At 44.2% G+C, this 22,162-nt stretch overlaps 1 long non-coding RNA gene across 1 annotated transcript; it reads right to left on the reverse strand.

Annotated features, from left to right (window-relative positions):
- Nucleotides 1-1,015: 1,015 nt before the first annotated feature.
- On the reverse strand, nt 1,016-20,357 carry LOC109144705. Its single transcript, XR_002045614.3, has 3 exons — nt 20,248-20,357; nt 7,927-8,046; nt 1,016-1,681 (listed from the first exon to the last, which is right to left on the reverse strand). It is a non-coding gene; the product is annotated as an uncharacterized LOC109144705 (long non-coding RNA).
- Between the last annotated feature and the right edge of the window lie 1,805 nt (nt 20,358-22,162).

Here is a 22,162-nt window from a genome sequence, read left to right on the forward strand (position 1 = left end):
GATCAGGCAAGTAAGGAAAAGGGATAGGAATTTTGTGGAGACACACAGTTCAATTTCTTGATTCTTACAGTTTTATTTCCTTTTCTTCTTAAGTTGTTATTAAAGCAAAACCTTCTTCTTCCATGGCCTGTAGTAAGTAGACTCCTCTCTGGACTCTCTTCTTTCCATTAAGTTGTCAATGCATTCAATATACAGGAACAATTTGTTTTTCCTGAGTTTTAGCATTTACTACCTTTTCCTTCCAACAAACACTCATACAATAAGCTGCTGGGATTGGCAGTGAACTTCAGAGAGCAGCATCCATCCCTGCCTTAGGCAGACTAATTTGTAACCTTTGTCCTCTCACCTCCTTCCAAAATTGTGACAAGAAAGTACAATTCTACCTGATGTACAGTATGATATAAACAGTGTAAATAACTAAGTGTGAATAATGCAACTTAAGTCCCACTTTTCCTTCTGCAAAGATTTTTCAATGCTGGCAACAGATCCACTTGCTGGAAACCCACTAAATTGGCTCTGATTGGTAGGATTTGTACAACACAATATCACTTCTCCATTCGCCCTCCTGACTGGTTCTGTGAAGAGTTACCAAAATCATAGAATCATAGAAAGGTTGGTGTCAGAGGGGACCTTAAAGATGATCTAGTTCATCTAGTTCCAACCCCTCAGCCATGGAACCTTCCACCTGACTGGATTACCCACAACCACATCCAGCCTAGTCTTGAACTCTTCCAGGGATGGGGAGTCCATGATCTCTCTGGGCAACTTTTTCCAGTGCCTCACCACCCTCACAGTAAAGAATTTCTTCCTAATATCTGACCTCAACCCTCCCTCCTTCAGCTTAAGTCCATTCCCCCTATCTCTACACGCCCTTGTGAAAAGTCCTTCTCTAGCTCTCTTGCAGGACCTCTTTAGGTACTGGAAGGCTGCTCTAAGGTCTCCCTTCTCTTCTCCAGGATGAACAGCTCCAGCTCGCTCAGCCTGTCTTCACAGGAGAGGTGTTCCAGCGCTGTGATCCATTCAGTGGCTCTCCTCTGGACTTGATCCAACAGGCCCACGTCCTTCTTATGCTGGGGTCCCCAGAGCTGTACACAGACTCCAGGTGGGGTCTCACAAGGGCAGGGTAGATGGGCAGAATCCCCTTCCTTGACCTGCTGCCTTTTGATGCAGCCCAGGATGCAGTGTATTTTCTGGGCTACAAACACACACTGACAGGTCATATGGAACTTCTCCACCACAAACATCCCCAAGACTTTCTTCCCAGAGCTGGTCTTGATCCCTTCTCTGCCAACCTGTATTCGTGCTCAGGATTACCCTGACCCAGGTGCAGGCCCTTGTACTGGGCTTTGTTTAATTTCATGAGGTTTGCACTATCCCATCTTTCAAGCCTGTCAAGACCCCTCTGGATGGCCTCCCTTCCCTCCAGCATGTTAACCACACCACACAGCTTGGCAAACTTGCTCAGGGTGCACTCAATCCCACTCTCCATGTTACTCACAAAGATACTAAAACTTGACAATCCCAATACCCCTGGGGAGCACCACCTGCCACACCTCTCCACTTGAACACTGAGCCATTGACTGCAACTCCTTCAGTGCAACCATCCAGACAATTCCTTATCCATCGAGTGGTCCATCTGTCAAATCCATGTCTCTCCAGTTTAGAGGCAAAATGCTGTGGTCTAGAAAGAAAAAGAAGGAAGAGAATGGAAAAGCAGCCCCATACTCCATCAGGAATTATTCTAGATCTTTGCAAGTGTAGTGGAAATGTGGGGATGTTGAAATATCAAGCAGAGGTACACAAATGGTTGGTGCCCAACTATTGGTACAAAAAGGAAAACTGGGAGGAAGAGGCAGAGTGGTGATCAATCGTGATCAACTAGTGTCAGCAACAACTACCAGTTTTCCTCTGCTGAGATTTACGTGTTTTGCCGTGAAGGTAGGATGCACAGACATGATTAAAAAGAGCTGGATAAGACCTCCAGCACTTGAGACATATCATCCAGCATGCCATACAAAGCGGCATGACTCAGACCAATGATACCATTTAATCACCAAGTCCCATTAAATGATATTGATAACAATTTTGAGAACTGTGTCCTCACAACATAATTTCCTTTCCTTTCCCAGCAGCAGATTTTCACCTGTAACTTACTGATATTTTCCCATTCTTCTCCTTCTCAAGTTCCATTTCCCAAACTTTCTGCTTTCTGCTTATGCACTTACTTTCCAGCAGGTTTCATTTGGGGAAACAATGCCTGCACCATTCCTCTCAGAGAACAAATAATACAATATACTTCTGCATATTATATGAAGCCAAATTGCATTTTTGTTTCCTTATACATCCAAGGGAACTCGTTAAAGAATGATAGAAAGATCTCATTCTCCAATCAAATAAGCTAGATCAAGTTTAGCACAGACCAGTAACTGAACTGCCGCATTCTGGCTCTGCTGCTCGTGCAGACAATAAGGACATTTCCAATAAAACAAACATAAACAGTTAACACAGAGTTGTGAACTCTAATAGGCTTCAGCTTATTGCCTTTGCAGGAGCACACTGTACCAGTGAAGTACAGAAATTAGGCATTCAGGCAAATGATCCGGGGGTTGGTGACAGAGTGCGATCTTTCAGACCTTTGAAGCTATTTAGCTGTCCTCAAAACACACACACAACAACTCTGATAATTACACTCACTGCAAAACCTAGGCATGGTGCACTGGAAGCCTTTTAGGGGCTCTTCATAACTGCCTGCCTTTGCCAGAATAAGGCCAATTTACTCCTATTTCAGTGGGCTTGGGCAGAGTGAGAAAAGAGAGACCGGGTGGTCAACATTATTGAAAAGATTCATGATTAGTCACATTCACTTGAAGGCAAGTTACTTGCCAGACACTACACCACTCATTAAAAGACCTTCAAGCTGGCAGCCCTCCAGCAGCTGTGAAACAGCTCCAGAGCTGGCAGGCCCAAGAGGACCCCTGAATCCCCATGCTGTCCCGCACACTGGAGTGCAAAAGGCCAGGTCAGTCATGCTTGGGTGTGATCGGCACCCCAGGAGTTTAGTGAGTAAGACTCATGTTCTACAGTGAGGAAAAATAAAGAAAATATTGCATAGCCCAATTTTTGCTAATGCCAAGGGAATGCCTTTTGAGGCTAGTCTGACATTGTTGCCTTTGCATGACCCCCATTTCTTGGTAAATCTCATGCTTGGGTGGACAGAAGATTCTTTCAGTGATATGGGAATTTGGAGAGTTTCCTAACCTGACTCAGCTCTGATTGCATTCCTGCAGGAGATACTGAGATATGTCAGAAATGCCCTGCTAGCTCAGGCCCACAAGAGTCGGTTCCCAATCTGTGGTGTCATTTCCATGCCCTTGACTTTGCCACTGCTTTATGTGAGAACAGAGCATAAACAATTCCTACCTCTTGCTTTGGATTTGCCCCTTCTTGTTCAGTGCCAGCTCAAGCCAGACTGTCCCAATTTTTCCAGCACTTGTTGAATGCTGGCTTGCCACCCCCATTCCAGAAGCATCAGAAGAAACAAATGTTCATGAGTACCTTACTATGTGTCCAGGCTGTTTTAAAACGGGACGTAAGATGCAGCATTAGCAACCCATGTTTAGCTCACATAACCCAGGGATACCAGGTGTCATGGGATGCCAGGAGTGAGGGTTGGTGAGATGGCCAAGCCAAGCCAGCAGCTCCCTGGCTATCAATGACACAGTCCTTTTCCTCTCTCCCTCTTGTCTCACCATAACCCAATTCAACTCTCCTATCCTCCCCCCAGCTCCACTTCTTGCATTCATCTGATCCCTCAAATATTCAAAAAGCTAAGCCCTGCTAGCTCCCCCAGCAGTCCACACAGTGAGAGCAGGTGGCTCCAGAGAAATGGTCAAACCACATCCACCACAGTGAAGGTAATAGTCACTGCCCTTGACACCTTGGAGAAGTCCTTGCAGCCTGGTGGATCAGCATGGACTTAGGCCAACATGTGCTTTATTCTCAGCTGAACCAGGAAAGACCACTGAAGGACTTGATCCCAAATGGAGAGCAGCATGTGAGAGTGTGTATGGGGAACAATGACTTCTCCTAATGATCTGAAGCAAAATAGTGCTTCCAAGAGGAAAAGTACTTTTTAGCTAATCACTCTTTCTTTTCCTTACCCCTCTTGTAAACAAGCTTTTAATAGAAAACTAGTGCACAGGTATGCTCCTACTATGCTAGATTTGTATGTTGTGTATACAGGGAGTGTTCATCTTCCTATCGAAGAAGTTAAACTGTAGTGTACGAATAGCAGTCCCCATGGAGAAAAAATAATACTCCTCTTATTTTTTCCTTTATGGGTAAGAAATCCCATCAGCACAAAGTTTATACCTTGAGTGGTTGGTTGGACTTAAACTTTTTTCCTGTCTGCAAGCAGGGACACTGTATTTGTAATATCTCTGCTGCACAAACACCTCTGAGGAATCCTCAGAGCATGGAAGGGATGTCAGTGCTCATCTCGTCCCCTCTGTCATCCCAGACCTCAGAGCCAAGCCATTCCCCAGCAAAAGGCAAGGGAAAACTATTACCAACGCAGAATCCTGGATGACAACTCTCCCTCTTTTTTTGGCTGCGTGGTAGCTCTGAAGAACTTCTTGTCAGTTTCCATATGATGGACACTAAGCATTATGTGTTCCAGCTTGGGTTTTTATACACTTGGTGCTTGGCACATTCTCTGGGCCTGTGCAAGTTCAGGAGCCTTGCTGGTCACACCTCATCTATTCCAGCTATCCGCCCCCACCCTCACTAGGAACAACCTGAGAGGGCTTCTAGGCCTAGCAAAAGGTTGCTTTTTCTTTCTCCAGTGGTCCTCATTTCCACTCACTGGGATATAAATCCATGTTTTTCCCTCCATCCTTGTTTTCCAGAAATACTGGTCATGGGACTGCAGTCTGATGTGACTCAGTGAAATCATTTGAACTCAAAGCAAAACGAAACTATTCCCGCCTATATCCACATCTGTCTTTGTGTTCAAGAAAGGACTGGATGCAGCACTTAGTGCCATGGTCTAGTTGACAAGGTGGTGATCAATCTAAGGTTGGACTGCACCTCAGGGGTCATTTCCAACCTAAACAATTCTGTGATTCTGCGATTCTGATTCTTTATCTGTACATCATCTCTTTGTGGGTGGTTCCATTTTTTCAGCCTTATCCTTCCACCATCACATCTTACTGCCTGTGGATGCTCTGGCAACAACTGAGGAGGGGTGAGCAGTGGGCTGATGAGACAGGGGAGCACAGGAAGCTTTAAACCGGATTAAACCGCTGAGGTCAATACATACTGTGTAACAACGCTGTCCCAGCCCAAGTGCAGGACTCTGCTGGCAGCGTGTGCTGCCCTGTTCTTTGCCCTGTCACTGCACATTATGACTTTCCATGACAAACCTGACTAAGAGCTTCCTACACCTGCCCACTCCCAGCTGCTCGCTGCTGTGTCCTTCCCAGCTGCCTCCCCAGTGTGCAGATTCAACTGAGCATGTGGCCACTATCTAAAAATGGATGGGCGTTGTTTCTTTTTTTTTCCTTTTCAGAAGGAGAGGAAGTGATTTGGGTCATTATAAACAAGCATGCCAAGCTGAGAAGTGGTAAAATTGGAACTGAGAGGAAGGGTTTGGGGAGACAGGACGGAAACATATGATTAGGATACAACATGGAAAGACACCTGGAGAGGCTTGACCTTCTATATCTGTGCAGAAACACAAAAGAAATTGGGAAAATCCTGGTGTAAAATATAGCGCTTTTCTTTCCATTACTGGAATGTCTTTTGACACCTTTATTCTGTTTACTGGCTGAAATCAAAATTGTGAAGGTTTTGGATAGAGCACATATTCCTTATAAAATGTTACTCTATTTCAACAAGTGAAAATTAGCTTCTGTCTCTTGTTTCTGATACACTCAAAAGCCTCATGGGTGAAACGTGTAAGGTACAGCAGCCTGGACCCCCTCAGCTGAGAGTGGCCTGATTCACATCCTGTGCTTACCCACAGCACCATCCCTGGCCTCCACTGCTCCAAGAAGCAGCTTTTAAAAATAAAATAACCTACTTTCTGAGGAAAAGGAGGAGTCAATACAGATGTTTTCTCCAGGCAGAACCTACAGCTGAAAGATTGTATCCTCTTCCTTCAAGCATGCTATGTTACAGAGATCTCCACGTGTGGGACTCAGGAGTGTGGTTACAGGAGCCAGGGTGGTGGGTAGGGCCCATTCACTTCAGAGAATCCATATTCATGCACATCTCCAGGGTGTGCATATTCAGCACATATTTTAGACAGCTGTTAATGCTGGTGTGACTTGGACAACATTTTAAAATGCAGTTTTTCCCTTTCCTCACCACATACGTATTCAAAGCACTTAGAGTGATAAAATTTCTGACCATTTCCTTGAACAAGAGACCTTAATCACCTTTAAAAATTCCCTTTTCTGTTCCATCCCCCTTGCTGTCAGCATGGATGCTGGCCATCTGCCTGTTCCCACACTGCCATTCTGGACTTCCCCTGATCAGCAAGGACTCTTTCATTCTGTATAGAAGGTCTCACTGGCCAAAGCTGAACCTCCAGGTCACAGGTTTATGTCCAGGGTCTCCTGGAAACTTCTGGAAACACTATGAAGCCTTCCACATCCCATGGAGTGGAGAGGAAGTACCCAGCTTGTGTTGGGTGAGCACTGGTACGTTTTCAGTAGGCGGAGGGCAGACAGCGAGCGCAAGAGCGTGGGATGTGTGAGCTGAGGCAGAAGGTTAGTGATGAATACCAAAGAATCCCAAAATTATGAGTTGTAATCCACAAGCAGTTCCAGGGGAGTTTCCATTCAGGACTGTGATTCAGCAAAGCTGCTGTCACAGGCAATAGCATATCAGCCTAAAGTCACCACTAAAACCATCTGTGACAGTCAGCCTCTTCTCAGATGGGTGGTTGCCTTGCCCCCATGGTTTTTCACTAACTACCATTTTGCTCTCACATAAAATGTTGACAAGGCAAGAAACCAGAAAACTCTAGGCTCTGGCAGATTTGTTCTCAAAGTTAAAGCACAAAACCCATGGCAAAAGACATCGGCTGCTTCTGGAGCTGCAGGAAGGACTCGTTGAGAAAAGTCTCCTCAGCAGCAACCTGGCCTGGAAACGGGCAGCGGGGAAGGCGAGCTGAGAGTGCTGGAGCCGTGCGAGGCTCGCCATGAGATGGCAGCCTTCCCCGCCGCCTTTGCATGCCCCGCATGCCGGCAAGATGTGCCAACACCGCTTCAGCACAGAGCACTTCTGTCTTCCCGGCAGAGACGTGCTGCCAAGATTTTAACAAAGGGCTCCCTCAAAAAAAAAAAAAAAAAAAAAAAGAGAGAGAGAGAATCAGCCTTGCTTTGCAATATATAGAGCAATCCCTTGGCGAAATCCTTCTCCTTCGTTGAAATAAAACCCCAATCCAGTAATTACACATTTCCAGTACATGTTCTCCCCACACAAATCTACCCACTGCAGATTGGCCCCACAAGTGAGCTTGGCAATCCTGGGCTGCTCCAAGCTTGGGTTCAGCAGGCACATCGCCCTCTCCCTGGTACAGCTTTGCACGTGGCAAAGGCCTCTGAGTGCTGCCAGCCACATCTCAGAGAGAAGAGCTCTGTCATGGGCTGAGGGGCAGCAGGAGCTAGGGGCAGACAGGCAGCATCCCATTCAAATACTCCCATGTCTCCAGTGCATTCTGGAAGCACATTCAACATGATGTGAACAGAAAGTGCTGGCATGAAGGAGTAGGAGTACGGGGCTATTGGCCCCATGGCAATCCACTCCAGAAAAAATGGCTTGTGTTTCAGAGCCTGTCAGGATTTACACTGTGGAGCAACCTGGGCCACTCCTTCCTTTAAGAACACAGACCAGAGCTCTACCCCATGCTGCTCTCACCTGTGTGTTGCTATCACAGAGAGGATCCAGACAGATTTGGAAACATCAGGGTATCTTTTGACTCTCTTTTTGGTAGTCGTGCTAGTAGGAGTTAACCCAGGGGACAGAGACACTGTAAACCTACAAGGAAATAAAAAAAAATTATCCACAGAGTTGACTTGTCCCTTTCCTTAAACAGATGGAGTCACTCCACATGTAAGATTGTGTCTATTTAAGCCCAATTCAATGAATTTTGACTTGAAAGTGCACTAAGGTGAACCTGGAGAATCAGCATTGCCTTGGATGAGTCAGAGAACCCCTCATATGTCAGATGCTGAATTCAGTCACACCGCTGTGACTCTCAGCTCTCACACCTCTGGAGGTAACAGTGTGATTTCAGTGGGAGAATTGCACAACCGTGCTCAGAAGCTACCTCGCTCACCGCAAGGTGTTGTATTGGTATTACTGACAGCAGCATCTGACTTCTTGCAACTTCAGTCTTCACTGAGCTTACACATGAACAGAGGTCAGCTGCTGAGCACACTGCTGACAACAGGAGGTGACAGGATAAATGAGCAGGACTTGCCTCCAAAATCAGCTTCACACATGCCCCTGTACAGCTGTGTCAGCAGAGATGAAAATGTGGCACAGCTTGCTCCCCTCTCCAGGCTCTCCAACCTTCATTTTCAGAGCTAGATCCAGAGTAACTTCATAGCCTTCAACAAAGCAATTCCCAACTCATCCTTGTATAAAGAGAGGCTGTATCTGTCCCTTTGGTTTTTCATTAATGCCACATTTGATGACTTTCTAATTGCACTAGAGAGTCCCTATGCCTTTCACAGCTTTCTTCAGGCTATAAGTACAGCGGGCAACTTTAAAATCATGGGCAGCAGCCAAGCTTGTATACAGAAAACATTCAAATATAGATGACTTTCCACCTTTACTTGCCAGAGGCCAAATCCTTTCAAACAATGATAAACCTTATTTAACCAGGAAGTTTTCAAATCCTGGAGTGGGCCTAAAGGTCACGAGGTCTGAGATGACCTTGAAAAGTAACTTACATCTCGGTGGACATCCAGGGGACTCAAGGCTTAAACAAATATATTCTCATATCTAATTCTCCCAAAAGCAGATCTCTGGTGCCAAAGGTTATACACTTAGTGAAATACTCTGTGCAGACACGCAGAGCTGTATGTATTTCCTCATAATTAACAGGGATTACTCCTAATTAATAAATACGGGTCTTTAGGAGGAGGAAAATGATTTGGAGCTTGAAGGATGTGCAGGCTTCCTGCAAAATGCATGACAATTGGTATGATGATTACACAGGATCAGAAGATGCAAAGCCAGAGGCAGAAGCAGAATCACTAATCCTCAGGTCTGAGCATGGCAATTTTGTTATTTTGCAGCACAGCAAGGAAATAGCAAGAATGCAATTGCTCCAAGGACGCTTCAGCACAGAGCTGAAGCAGACTGTGCACAAAGCTGCAGCAACTGCTGCCCATGCCCACAGAACTAACATGCAGGCCAAGCAAACAAGGCAGCAGAGGCAGAAAACAAACCAGGGCACAGGGTGAGAAGAGGCCTGCACTAGGGTCAGAGATCTGAACCCACCAAAAAGATGTGGAAAAGAGACAAGCAGCAGCAGAACTAGGAGGCTGCAAGCCTCCAGCATCCCAAGGCTCAGCGTGAGTAACAGGCTAAGCATGCAGGGCTGGGTGGAGCACCACTGGGCAGTCACCCAGCCAGGGCAGCCCCGCTGCAATTCCATTTATCTTAGGACATTTACTCCAAGGATTAATTGCAGCAAGAACCACAAAGGTAGTAAGGCGCTTTTGAGGCACCTGAGTATTGCTGGGTAATCCATGCAGACTCTGACAATGCAGATATTCCGGCATTCAGAAATTTCTATCTTTCACTGACTTTTAAAAGTGGCTTCCCTTTGCTTGTAACTGGAGCATCTCACTGCATTTGCTGTGATATTGCAGCCTGAAACTCTGTGATACCTAACCCTGCATCTTCTCCTGTGCCCTTCAGTTTGCATTGAGCCTGGCCAGATGGGAGATCCCTGCAGTGCACCCAGCAGCTGCTGTGTTTTGTATCCAGGGGCTGTGGGTGTCTGCAAACCCCCTGTGATTCCTCACCAGCATGGGTTATAGATATATGCAGGTAACAATCTGGGAAGTTAACTCAAGGACTCCTTCTGCTACAATCTTCCTTGTTTCCTGCACGCTTTCTCTCCTTCGGTTAAGGTCTCTTTGGCTCTGACCCTGTTTTTATCACGGTTATCTGTAGACGTGTATGTGCATCACTGGCATTTCTACTCCATTATAAATGCCATTTTAATTGCAGCCAGAGTAGGCTTTTAGAAGGTGCTTTACTTAATCTTTCTTGTGTATGTTGCAAACAAAAGGATGCATTCCAGGAACCACAGGCTGGTTTCAGGAGCCTGTTCATTACTACAGAAAGTAGGGGAAAGGCTTGCCTTAAGACAGCTGTTATGTTGCTGTAGATCAGACCTGAATAATGAGTTTGGTGCTGAGAGTGCCCGTGAAGTGAATGGAGGTAAAAGGACAATTGCCAGCAAGTTGCACGGGGAGACACCTTATCTCATTAATAGGATATGCCACCCAGAAAGCTGGGTCTTAAGTCCTGTTTCTGGCAAGGACTTGAGTAATTTATTCTTGTCTGAAAAAGGGATGTTTCCTCTCACTTAGAAACCATAGGCCTTTTTTTTTTTCTTTTTCTGGACTTGGTCATTCAAGCCCTTTAAAATCTCTCCCAAAGAACATCCACCAAAGATGGCGGGGTTCACATCCACATCCTCCTCCTGTTCATTAGCTCAACATTTAGAGCATAACTAAATACCTCTATTCCTCAGTCAGTGGAGGGAACCAAGCCCATGCCCCCCAGGCCCTGACAGGACTGACCTGCAGGACTGACTAGGAGGGGAGAGCCAGCAGTCACAAACTTGCCATCACGACTGGTTGGGCTGAGCCCTCATCACTCCAGTAAATCTTGCTGCTCTCACAGCTGGGCTGGAAGTCAGATAACACAACAGGACTAGAGAGTACATACTAGGCAGATCCTGAGGTGGTACCACTGTAGTCAGGACAGATTCCTTTCTGAATATATGCAGGCAGAGCTGTGCTGGAGATAGGTTGGTCCCATTTGATTAAATAATGGCTGAAATCAGAGATAAAACCCAAACTGCCTGTTACAACCTGCTTCAGTGCCCCATTCTTTCTTACTGCTCTTTTTCCTTTGACCACACCATTAGCCTCCATTGCAGGAGGCAGCTCCTTTTGCTCTACTCAGTCTCAGATTCACATACGGATGTTGCTGCCCCATGTCCTGCAGCTTCTCTTCATGTCTCTTCCTTTGTGTCCCTTCCCCAAGGCCTCTTTCTCCTCCTTCTGAACAAGGAGTTCTTGAAAGTTTGAAGTGCTCCTGTGTGGAGAAGCAGATCGTGATGAACCTGTGGAATTTTACTTGGGCACAAAAGTCACTGGGATGGCAGGTGCCACCAGAGTCCAGTGGCAGCACCTCTGAGCATTTGAGAATCATATTTCTGCATACAGCATTTAAACCCTCTTGTGGTTCTAGCCACAAATCTTAAAGCCTTGTCCCCCCAGACAGCAGAAACCTGCTTTGGAGGGATATTGGCTGCCTCTGTCACCTGTATGTTTCCAGGGAAATTGAGCGTTTTGCTGTTCCTCTGAAAAACAGGGACATCCAAAGTAAAAATTTCTCAGCAAAGTACTGTCACTGAACTGGTAAAACAAAACCTGATTGTATTATTTTGTGTAACCAGACACTGCCACCCTGATACAGATTGTTAGCCATATTCAAGGCATGCAAACAGCAGTGTTACTCATCTACAAAAAAGGTGTCACAGTCAGGTTTCAAGGCTGGGATCATTATTTTGTTTTGCTATACATCAGCAGACTACATAGGAAAGACATGATTTAATGTCAAAGCTCATTTAAAATAGGTCAGTGTAAGATACTGTATTAGCAGGGCAGTAAGCATGCCTTGTAACTGTATCATTCCTGTGTCACTCCAAATTTATACCTGTAAATTTCTCCTCTAAATTCTCCTGGCATTTCTATGAATTTTGTACCCTATCACCTCACCAATGTGTTTGCATACCCTTTCCACACCTGTATTGGTTTTGAATGACAAAGAATCCTTGAGACAGAAAGTTCTCTGAAGGATGGTCAATCAAAGACTGCGCAGGCTTTGCACTTGGTAGAAAATGGCAATAATTACTTTCAACTGAGGTTTCTTTTCCTTCGGGCACACAGACACACAGATACATCTTAGTAATAGCTGTGTCAGATAAATCTGGGAGTAGCTAGGCTAAGCAATATTAATATGATGGTGTTGATAGGTCAGCTTTCAGTGGCAAGGTCCAAAGCTAAACAGTTGTTTGCAATATTCATTATATCCAGCCCTAAATCCCACCTCTGGTTTTATTTGTGTGCATCACGTTTTCAAGATTTCTGAGGTATGAGAAATAAATAGCAAGCTTGGTTTGTGTGATGCCAAGTGGAACCCCCAGGCCTCAATGGTTTTTTCTAACCTGTGCTTGGTGCTGTTGCAGGGCACCAGGGTTGATGGAGGGGAGAGGTACCAGTGTGCTCACCTGAGCCCTGCTCCGAGAGGATGGGTCAGAGAGCATATGTGGAGGTGGAGGTTTGCAAGCTCTCCTGGGTTTGCTGCTACAAACCTAGGCTGTGAAAGGTGATCCTGCATGTATCTACATTGCTTTTTAGAACCCAGCTGTTACGCACCTGACACTGAAAAATCATGTTTTGGAGAATTGATGCATATTAACACTCCTCAGCCTAGCACTAGTAACAATAATAACAAACAGTAATGAAATAAGACCAATCTTTTGGGAAGGAAAAGAAGTGTATGGACCAAGACACTGAAGAGATTTACTGCCAGACTAAAAATGATAACAAAGTGTTTTGAAATCAGTTCTGAGGTGAAACACTTCCTTCTCATCAGGAAAGTTTATTGATGCACTTGGGAAGGATGCATATACATAAAGTTTGTCCATTTCTCCCATTCTAACAGTTCTCTATTAAAGGACACCACAATTCTTCACTCATTTATGTACTTGTACTGCCCTGACTACTCTAACTCTACAATATGCATTTGCATTCTTCCATGTGTAAATGGTGATTGAAAGACTGAGGATGTGGTGTAGGTGGAATAATTGTTAAAGTTGTTAAGTCTGTCTTATTAAGACTTTTCCCTCCCCACATAAAATCATTTCAGCTTTATAGCTGGACTTGCAAATGCCCAGTGTCTGTCTCAAACTGACTGAATCCTCTAGAGAGTGCATCAGCTTGTGGTTCATATTGAGCTAGGAGAAGCAAGGCAAAGACTGTTCAATGCGATCCCCTCAGAAACCCTTCTGGCAAATCCATTTGTTTATCCCACACTTTGCTTCTTTGGTGGATTGCCCTCAAAGGAATCACCACTTAATTCTGTCAGTATTTGGGAAATGGGTGTTCATCACTAGGAACTGGCTGGATAAGAGCTCATTTGGTACACCCAGCCAAACTGATCTGCCTTGAGCTGGCCATAGTGTCTGTTTGGAAGTAGTCTGGTTGGGCTCAATGATCTTAAAGGTCTTTTCCATTCTAAAGGATTCTAGGATTCTTTGCCCTACAGCAAAATATTTTGGTTTTCCCCTGCAACATTGTGTTAGGTTTGAAATGAAATTTCTCTGAATGACTATACTCCACTGATTGCTGTGGCAAAGATACCATGTGTCATACATTCTGCCCTGTTACTAACCACAGGCAGATTGTCTTTTGGTTGCAGTAAGGCAAATATGGGCTGAAGATGGACAGTGTCTCTTCCTGGCCAGTGCCACCCTCTCTCTGGGCAGCTTCCTGTGGAGACTTGGGGATCTCTATCAAGTTTTTTTGAGTGTTAAATGTTCTTATACAAGTGAAAGTCAAACAAATGACTCATGGAATTAAGAGAAAATCAGATTATTTTCTCCATTAAAAACTCCATATTTGTTTTGTCTCTAATAAAAATGCAAGTTAATGCATTAACATTATTTGAAGAATCTCAAGTTCCCCCTCAAATTATTTCCTAAATGCAATACAAAGATATTTCAATGTTATCAACTAAAAGAAAGTGCTTGACTATTTCCACATCCAAATATTTCATTCTGTACACCAATGCATTTCACTGAATTCAATTTAAGTTACACTCAATGCCTCAATAAGGTCTTGGTACTCCACTGCCTTTTGTTGTTCATTTTCCCCATTGGATTGAACTTCCTAGACAAACTGTACTTCCCATAATGTGTCTGCAAGAGTTCCCTTAACACTGGCTACAGCTCTCAAAATGCACAGACAGTTTAATGGAACATTTCTAAAAAATACCAAAACAAAACAGGGGTTGATTTTCCTGAAGAACAAATACAGAAAAAGAAGAGAGTTATGGAAAATTTAGATTTTGTAGAAACTACAATTTCAGTGGAAGTTTTCCACATGAGCAAGAGCCATTTGTCATACTGACAGTACACTGGAAAGCTCAGGAATTGGACCTGGACTGTCACATGCCCTGCCCCTTCCACCCACCATGGCTCCCTCCTTATTCCTTTCTGTGGCAGCATTTGCCAGCCCTAGAGGGAAATTTTCCCTTTTCCTAGGAGGAAATCAGGCAGGTGCCTAAATTACAGGGGAAAAGGAGGAAGAATGGAATGAACCTCCTGGAGGCTTCAATTTCCATAGCTCTGCTTCTGTGCAGAGACAAAAATGCAAGTGAGCCAGGAGTAACTGAAGAAAATAAAGAAAATACTGCTCTGAGTTCTTCCTTTAATCTATTCGCTCAGGCAAAGGTTAAATTACCATTTGAATGCCGCTGTAGAAGAGCTAATAATGTTGCCATTGTGTTCCGAGGATCCTCTCTCTTAATAACACTCTCTTTTCAACTCCAATTAAGGAAAGCTGTGGTTCCAATCATCTCTAGGATGAAGATCCCTGTTTTTGCCATGCACTAGACTGGTTGTCCTGTTGTTCCCTCATCGATTTCCTGCAGTGCTTTAGGTAGTGATTCAGGAACAGCTGACTGTGAGGATATGCTCCTGTAGTTAGAGAGAAGGGAACTATATTTTGAGGTCTTTATGAAATTATGCCAAGTGGCTTGCAACTTTCAACTCCTGGACCCCAGGGAGAAATCTGAACCCCTGGCTGAGAGTTGAACAAAAACCATGGTAGTGTATTACTATCCAAGAAAGCATTTTTGGACCACGTTTAAAGGTATACTCTCCCTCCTGATTAGGAGATTGTGTTTTCATTGCCATTTAGAATGGATTTAGCTATCTATGAGGTTATCCTGCAGACTTTCCAGGCTTTCCCATTGTAAGTTATATGTACACTAAGGAGGAAATCAAAACAAATGCGTATTTGTCTTCAGCACTGACAATGGTGTCAAGTGAAAGACAAACAGAGCCAGATCAGCAAAAGGAATAACAAAAGTACTTACAAAGAACTGAGCCAGTATATATAATTTTTTAAAGGGGTGCTAATTATTCAGCACAAAAATCCCCAGCGCTGCAGATTGCAATGGGAAAGGATTTGCAGAGCGGTGTATCAGTGTCCAAGTGCAGACAAGGCCCAGTCCATCCTGTCACTGGTGTTTGCTTTTGGCTTTCCCCATCCTCACAAGTCACTACTGACTCTCTTCTGGCTCAGAGAGCCCACTGGACCTTCTGCAGTTGGTCCTACATTGCTTTGGACAAGCAGGAGACAATGTGTCCCACTCACCAGGGACTCAGCAGGGGAAGAAGTCCACCCTCACGTCTCCTGAGTGCCCTAGTCCGTTTCTGAGACTTCTCTCTATTCATGAGAATCAGATAGGCAGAGAACATCTGGGAGGATTTGTGGCACTTCTGAGTCAGGCCTCTGGTTTCTTTGCTCCAGTAACCCACCCCTAAAGGCAACCTGCATCCAGAGACTGTTATCTCCCAAAGAAGCAAGGCAGAAGTTCATTTAGGCCCTCTCATATTTTCCTTCCATGAAGGTCTTCTTCACTGCTAGCAAAGGGTACTTACATATTCTGTATTCTCATTTATGAACTCTTTATAAAGATAAAGGCAAGCAAGAATGCGACTCTAGGGACAAGTTTGCTGTAGAAAATAATAGATCCTCACCCATACTTCAGGTCCTGATGGCATGATCTCTTTCCCAGTGCTCAGACCTTCCCAGAGAGGCCATGGTGGAGCTGTGTTCTGACTTTAGTACATTAATTAATGGCTGGAGTTGATGTGACTTGTGGAAATGGAGGAGGGCCTGAATCTACTTACAGTCTCTGTTCAGCTTTGTGTGCACCCTCTGTAATTTGGGAAACTCCTCCTGTGAGCATTACCTCACTCATCTCAAAGCCCTGAATAGCTCCACACCTATGCACTGCACAAACAGACCAAGAGAAGCAGTCTAGAGGGCTCCCAGTTACACAATATCCCTGAAGAGCCCTTCCACGAATCCCACAAAGGTCTCGTGGCAATAGGTTTTGCAAGACAGTTCTGAGAAAGGTCAAAGACCTCTGTCTTGCAACTGAGTATGTGAAACGGTGCCTCCTCATAAACGCTGTCACTGTTACATTGCAGGAGCATTGCAAACACTATGGCCTTGCACACACTAGGAGGAACTTCAGTGTTTCCTCTCACGGCTCAGCTCCACCTTTGGTAGCATTCCTGTGAACCATTGAATCAGCAGCAGAGACCCTGGCTTTTGCATGGTTAGCATGTGGCTACATGGAGGCAAACCCCAGAGAGACACAGGCAAATGAAAAGCTGCTCCATTTAAACACCTCACTTGGGCTAAACCCAGCTGGCTGCCAAGAGCTAGAGCTTCCTTTGCTGTTACCTCAGGACTGCCAGCCCAGTGAGGCACACTCTGGACATCCTCCCCACAAGCTGGAACCCACACAAAATTCAGTGACAGCTGCTCAGAATGCCACTGAATGGAAAGCATCGCATACCTCATCCTTTTCTCACACACTTTAGCTAGCTAACTAAAAGTATCACCCTGAATGTAGCCAAGCAAAAGTAAATTGAACCCTCAGTTCCTCCTTTATGAAGAAAGGCTTAAACCATCAAGCTTTCATGCATGCAGGACTGCTTTAAGCATGCTGTGTGTACAGGAATGGATGACTGAGCTGAGGTGCAAGAATCCCCAGCCCCATGTTTATTATTCTCCTTAGAAAATGAGACATCCTTTGAAACATTTTTTGGGAGTGTGCAGACTTGCACTTGCACAACATAGCTCTCCTATGTCTAGTAAGATGCTTCAGTCATCAATGGAAAGAGTAGCTGTCCTCTTCCTTTCCTGGTCTGTTTCAGTAATACAGGAAAGCATAGAAACCCAGGTTTTTATCTTTACGAGGTGGCTCACATGGCTAACCAAGGTATCAGGCATTACATAATTTAGCATGGCAGCACCCCAGTTGACCTTTGCATCTGTTTCCCCTCAGTGTGCATGTGACTCTCTGTTATCTGACAGCTCAGAGGAAAGGAAAGAGGTGCCTTCCCATATGGCAGCTTTTTTTTTTTTTTCCTGAAGACTTTATAGGAAATTCTGATCAGAAGCTTTAAACACATTATCACAGAAATGGTCAAAAAGTTAAGTTCTCTTTAGATTTGCATTGCAGTAAAGTACAATAATGGTTAAGCCCTATAGCAAAATGAGCATCAGACTTTAGCTTAAAGCTCTCAGACAGATACAAATAGCTGCAGACCCTTTAATTGTTTTCAGACCCTTTAACATATCCTTTGGTTTTCCTGGTAAATTAATCTATGCATCTGTCAACTCTCAAGACAAAACTCACAGGACTTCATGGCCAATTAAACTCTTCTGGCAGAGGAAGAGCTCCTAACGTTGGAGTAAATTGTATTAAAATCTATTATAAAGCCTTTCCACATTGTTACAATGGGGGGAAAAGGTGTCAGCTTGCATTTGGATCAAAGCCACTTGCAAAAATCTCATTTTACCCAGTCACACATAGGTCTTACATATCTTAGTGGCGTCTTTGCTTTCTGTGATGGGTTGAGAAGAGAAATGAAGTAGCTCTGTGAGAATGGATATCAGTGATGCCTCATCTTCAACAGATTCTGTGTTTTGTGGCTTATGGTAATCTCCAACTAAAGTTTTTGCTGTGGCTGGGGCACCTGTATGGTCTTTCTTCTTTTGCTGACAACATATGAATTCATTTGCCAGACTTCTTCTACTTGGGCCATTCATAGGAGGTATTTGTGGACTTTTACACCTCCACCTGTGTACTTATGTTCTTGAAACAGTAATGTTGCTCTATTGCATTTGTTTTCCTTCTTTATCTAGGGTTCAACTTGGCCAAGAACAGAAAAACTATTAGTGAGGAATGATCGGACAGAATGACCATACCATATGATCCCATAATTCTCATTTCACTAGGAAATTGGGCTAAAAAATGAGCAGTTCATTAAAGCCCACTAATGGGTTTATATTTTCTTTTCAAAGTATGTTAACAGCAACTGGATTTTTTTTCCCTTTTATTTTTTTCCCTAGAACAATGAACAGGAGTTATCTCTTACATTCAAGGGAACATGGCCCCAAAACATTTCCTGCATTAATTCCCTATGGAGAAGGCAGGATGTTTAGGAATCATGATGTTGAGGACAAAGGTTGGTCAAAATACTGCACCAGTACACTGCAGAAGGGGAATAATGGCTTCAGTGATATTTTTCTATTTTTTGGAGAAAACCAAAAATAAATGTAGTTCAACTTTGTTCAGTGGTGAGCCAACAAAAATCACTTTCGCCTCTGACAGAAGTCTGTCTCAAGCCCAGGACATGTCCAGGCAAGGGTGTATTTCTGACTTCCCTGATCTCCAATATGAGACTAATAAATTTTTTAAAAATCTGTGCCACAGTCAGTTAACACATATATTGCTCAGTGGCAAAGCAGACTGTTTGATCTTTGTTCTAAGGGTAAAGCACCATTTCAGGGTTGCTTGGCAGCTCTGTTTTCCTTCCCTTAGCAAAAGAGATGGATTCATTTAGAATTGCAGGCCACGAAGAAGGGAGATCAGGTGTGGCAGAAATGGCAGGTGGCTGGAGCTGACTTGACAGCAATTAAATGTACAAATCTTTGATTAGGCTCACGGGAATGGAATCATTAGCTACAGTGAATGGACCAGCTTGCTTTCCACTGCCTCATTAGCCATAATACTGATATTACTTTAAAAAGCCTGGAAAAAAAGCCCTCCCATACAGAATTATGAAAGCTGAGTTTCAAGGGAAAAAATTAAGCTAGTGTAAGCACTTTCTAGCTGAACAAACAGAGCCTGGCTTTTCTGGTCACTGGCAAAAAAAGCCTCATGTTTGCTGTACTGTGAGATAGCCCTCGATCCAGTGCCGCAAGCAACGATTTACAGAGATCAACAAGTTGCTCTTGGCCACTGAAATTTACTGAGGACCTCATCAGGCAGCATCCTGCTGTGCTCCAGTTCCAAGTACTGGTGCCTTTAACAACATCCTACCCTTCAAGTGAAGACCTTTGGTCAGTCACACAGTGGAATTATCAGGCTGGATATAAGTTGCACATAAATCTCCAAGCTAGCAGGCTTAACCCAGGGGAAACTTTGGCTTGGACTTTGTTTATCTTCCTGTAACATGACTGGTTGAAGAAGGGCTGCAATAACAGCATTCTGCCATAAATTAATATCCTCCTGTCCCCAGTTCTGCCCTTGCTATTTCATGGAAAGTTCATAATGAAATAATCTGTACCCACTTGCCCTTTATCTCCCACTCTTCTTTTGGTACTCTCTATCCCACCACATTAATTTGTCTGACCTGCTAAACCAGAGTCCTCTGAACAAAATCAGAAGAAATATTTTCCTCCAGGGCCCTCATGTAGGGTTTCATGCTAACAAGTTGATGGCACAAAAGCAGTTTGGGACACAGAGAGGGCAATGGCATTTCGCCTCACAATGCTCAAGCAACTGGTAGTACAGATGAAGCAGGGACAGAGGGAAACAACTTTTGGGATTTGGTGACAACACTGCTGGGCCACTGTTTTGCCCTCTACAGCAAGAGCAAGATGAGAAAAAAAGATGCCACATTCTCTAGGGATTAATATTGTCCTCTCATAACATGGGACATTGAACTGTCATGCACTCATAACACCATCCCTTGTTTGATTGTGAAGTCTGGGTTCAGGTTCTGCTGTCCCAATGGTAAGACAAGATTGCCAGTTCCATGACTTGCTCCTTCCCAGCTTTCACAGGGACCAGATGCTACAAGAGAGCTACATGTCACAAGTGACTTACCCATACAGGCATTAGGTAGAAAATTTCATTTTCCATGTGGGTGTAGTTTGAGAATCATTACACTGTCTCCTTGCAGTAGTAACAGCATACTTCACCTTCTTTAAGCAGATTTGTTCCTCATGTGCTTTTTGATATGTAAAAGACAAATATAAAAAAGGGACTTAGCTGAAAGGGATATTTTCTCTCAAGAAGGAAGTTTGAGTTGTCAAAGAAATATGAAATACGTGGTACAAACTGTCCTATGGAGTTACCTGCAGAAATAGGTAACTCCACTGAAAGAGAACATCCAGCCTAGACTCAGTGTGTCACTGATTCCCAAGGGCAGGTGAAACATCCCATGTTAGCTGACTAACTCACACGTCAGCTGAAAGATTCCCACCAGGATAGTCTTTTCCAAGACCCTTACATGGCTGGCTGTATCTTTGTGGTCTGAGTATCTAAACAACTCACAGAATCAACAAATACAGATCAATCTCATCAGCTGTGCAGCACCACTTTTCTTTCCATGATGGTGATGTGAGAAATATGAGGTGAGATTCAGTCAACAGTGTCTTTGTTCTATTTCAATAAGAAGTGAACTTCCATGTTGAAAGAAAGTGCTGCAAAAAAAATAGAGGTGGTCTTTGAGGGACCAAAGAGGGAATGAAGATGAATAGAGATAAATTTAAGAGGGAGGAGAAAATGAGAAAAAGGTGCTAAACAGCTTCTAAATTGTTCTACTGTAGAAAATACAAGCTGCATTGCTTTTGCTTTCCCATGTCTGCCTCCTCTGCATTTTAATGACAGTTGAATGTCCAGCCTGAAGGGCATTTCTACAAGTCTTCCTCGATTCCTACCTGCTCATGTACACGTGCAATTTCCTTTGCAGACCTGACCTTGAGTGGTTTCACCCTAGAATCAGAACATTGATGGTCCTTCACCACACCACAGGTTACTTTTTACATGGACATTAAAACCTCATAAAGCTTTGACAGATGCAGAAAAGAGCAACCAAAGTTATTCCCACTTCTTCTATGTTTCCTTCTCTGAGCACTTGCCTCCTCCCAGAGCAATCAGCAAGAGACTGACTTCGCTTCAGTCATGGTTTATTGCCTGATTTCTTAACTGTAGCTGCTGTGGGGATGGCATGGAAAAGACTTTGGTGGGCTGCAATATCTGGCATTGCCACACAGAGTTTCCATGGAGGTCATTTGTCAGCGTGATAAGTGATTTAAAAGCCTTGGAAAAGTTCAGCCTCTATGACTTACTATGGCTTTTCCATCTCTAACTTTTGTGGCTCTGAAGAAAGTGCAAAATTTGTAAACAGTGCATGAGAAACCCTTTACAGTCAACTTTTATTTTTCCTTTGCTTCCCATTCACAGCAAATATTTTGGTAAAAAGACCCACTGAAACAGAAGACAAAGATTAAGCAACATCCAGAGCTGCAACTACAGAACTTGCAGTCCTCCACCACTGTGCTGCCCAGCCAAAAGCTGTGTTACAGCCAGCATGGAAACAGGAGGAAGACTTATTGTTCACCATGTGTTTTGACTCTGCTCTGGGGCTTAGATGACCTGTTGGTAAAAATGCCTGTGTCCTGTCTCCATAACAGACATATCAGTTGCAAATTATCTGTCCAGTTTTGCCATTGTGAGTAGGGCCCCTGTGGGAATTGATGGTACTGCATTATTGTTGTTTTTGGCGGATAGCCTCCAAACAAAACCAGCTTCCCTACTGCCAGGGAGGGGACAATGCTGGTGTTGGGAATATTTCTATTTGGGGCAGTTACGTGTTTTGCGAAGAGATGGAGGCGTGGGGTGCCAAGCTCTCCAGTGGGTGCTCCACGCCAGTACAGGCAGGACCTGCCTATACCTCTGCCAGCTCCCTGCTGTGCTGCTCGGAGTCCTGTTACACGTGGTGGAAGCCTTGGAGGGG

This window comes from Corvus cornix, chromosome 1, assembly GCF_000738735.6.
Source record: "Corvus cornix cornix isolate S_Up_H32 chromosome 1, ASM73873v5, whole genome shotgun sequence".
Taxonomy (NCBI): domain Eukaryota; kingdom Metazoa; phylum Chordata; class Aves; order Passeriformes; family Corvidae; genus Corvus; species Corvus cornix.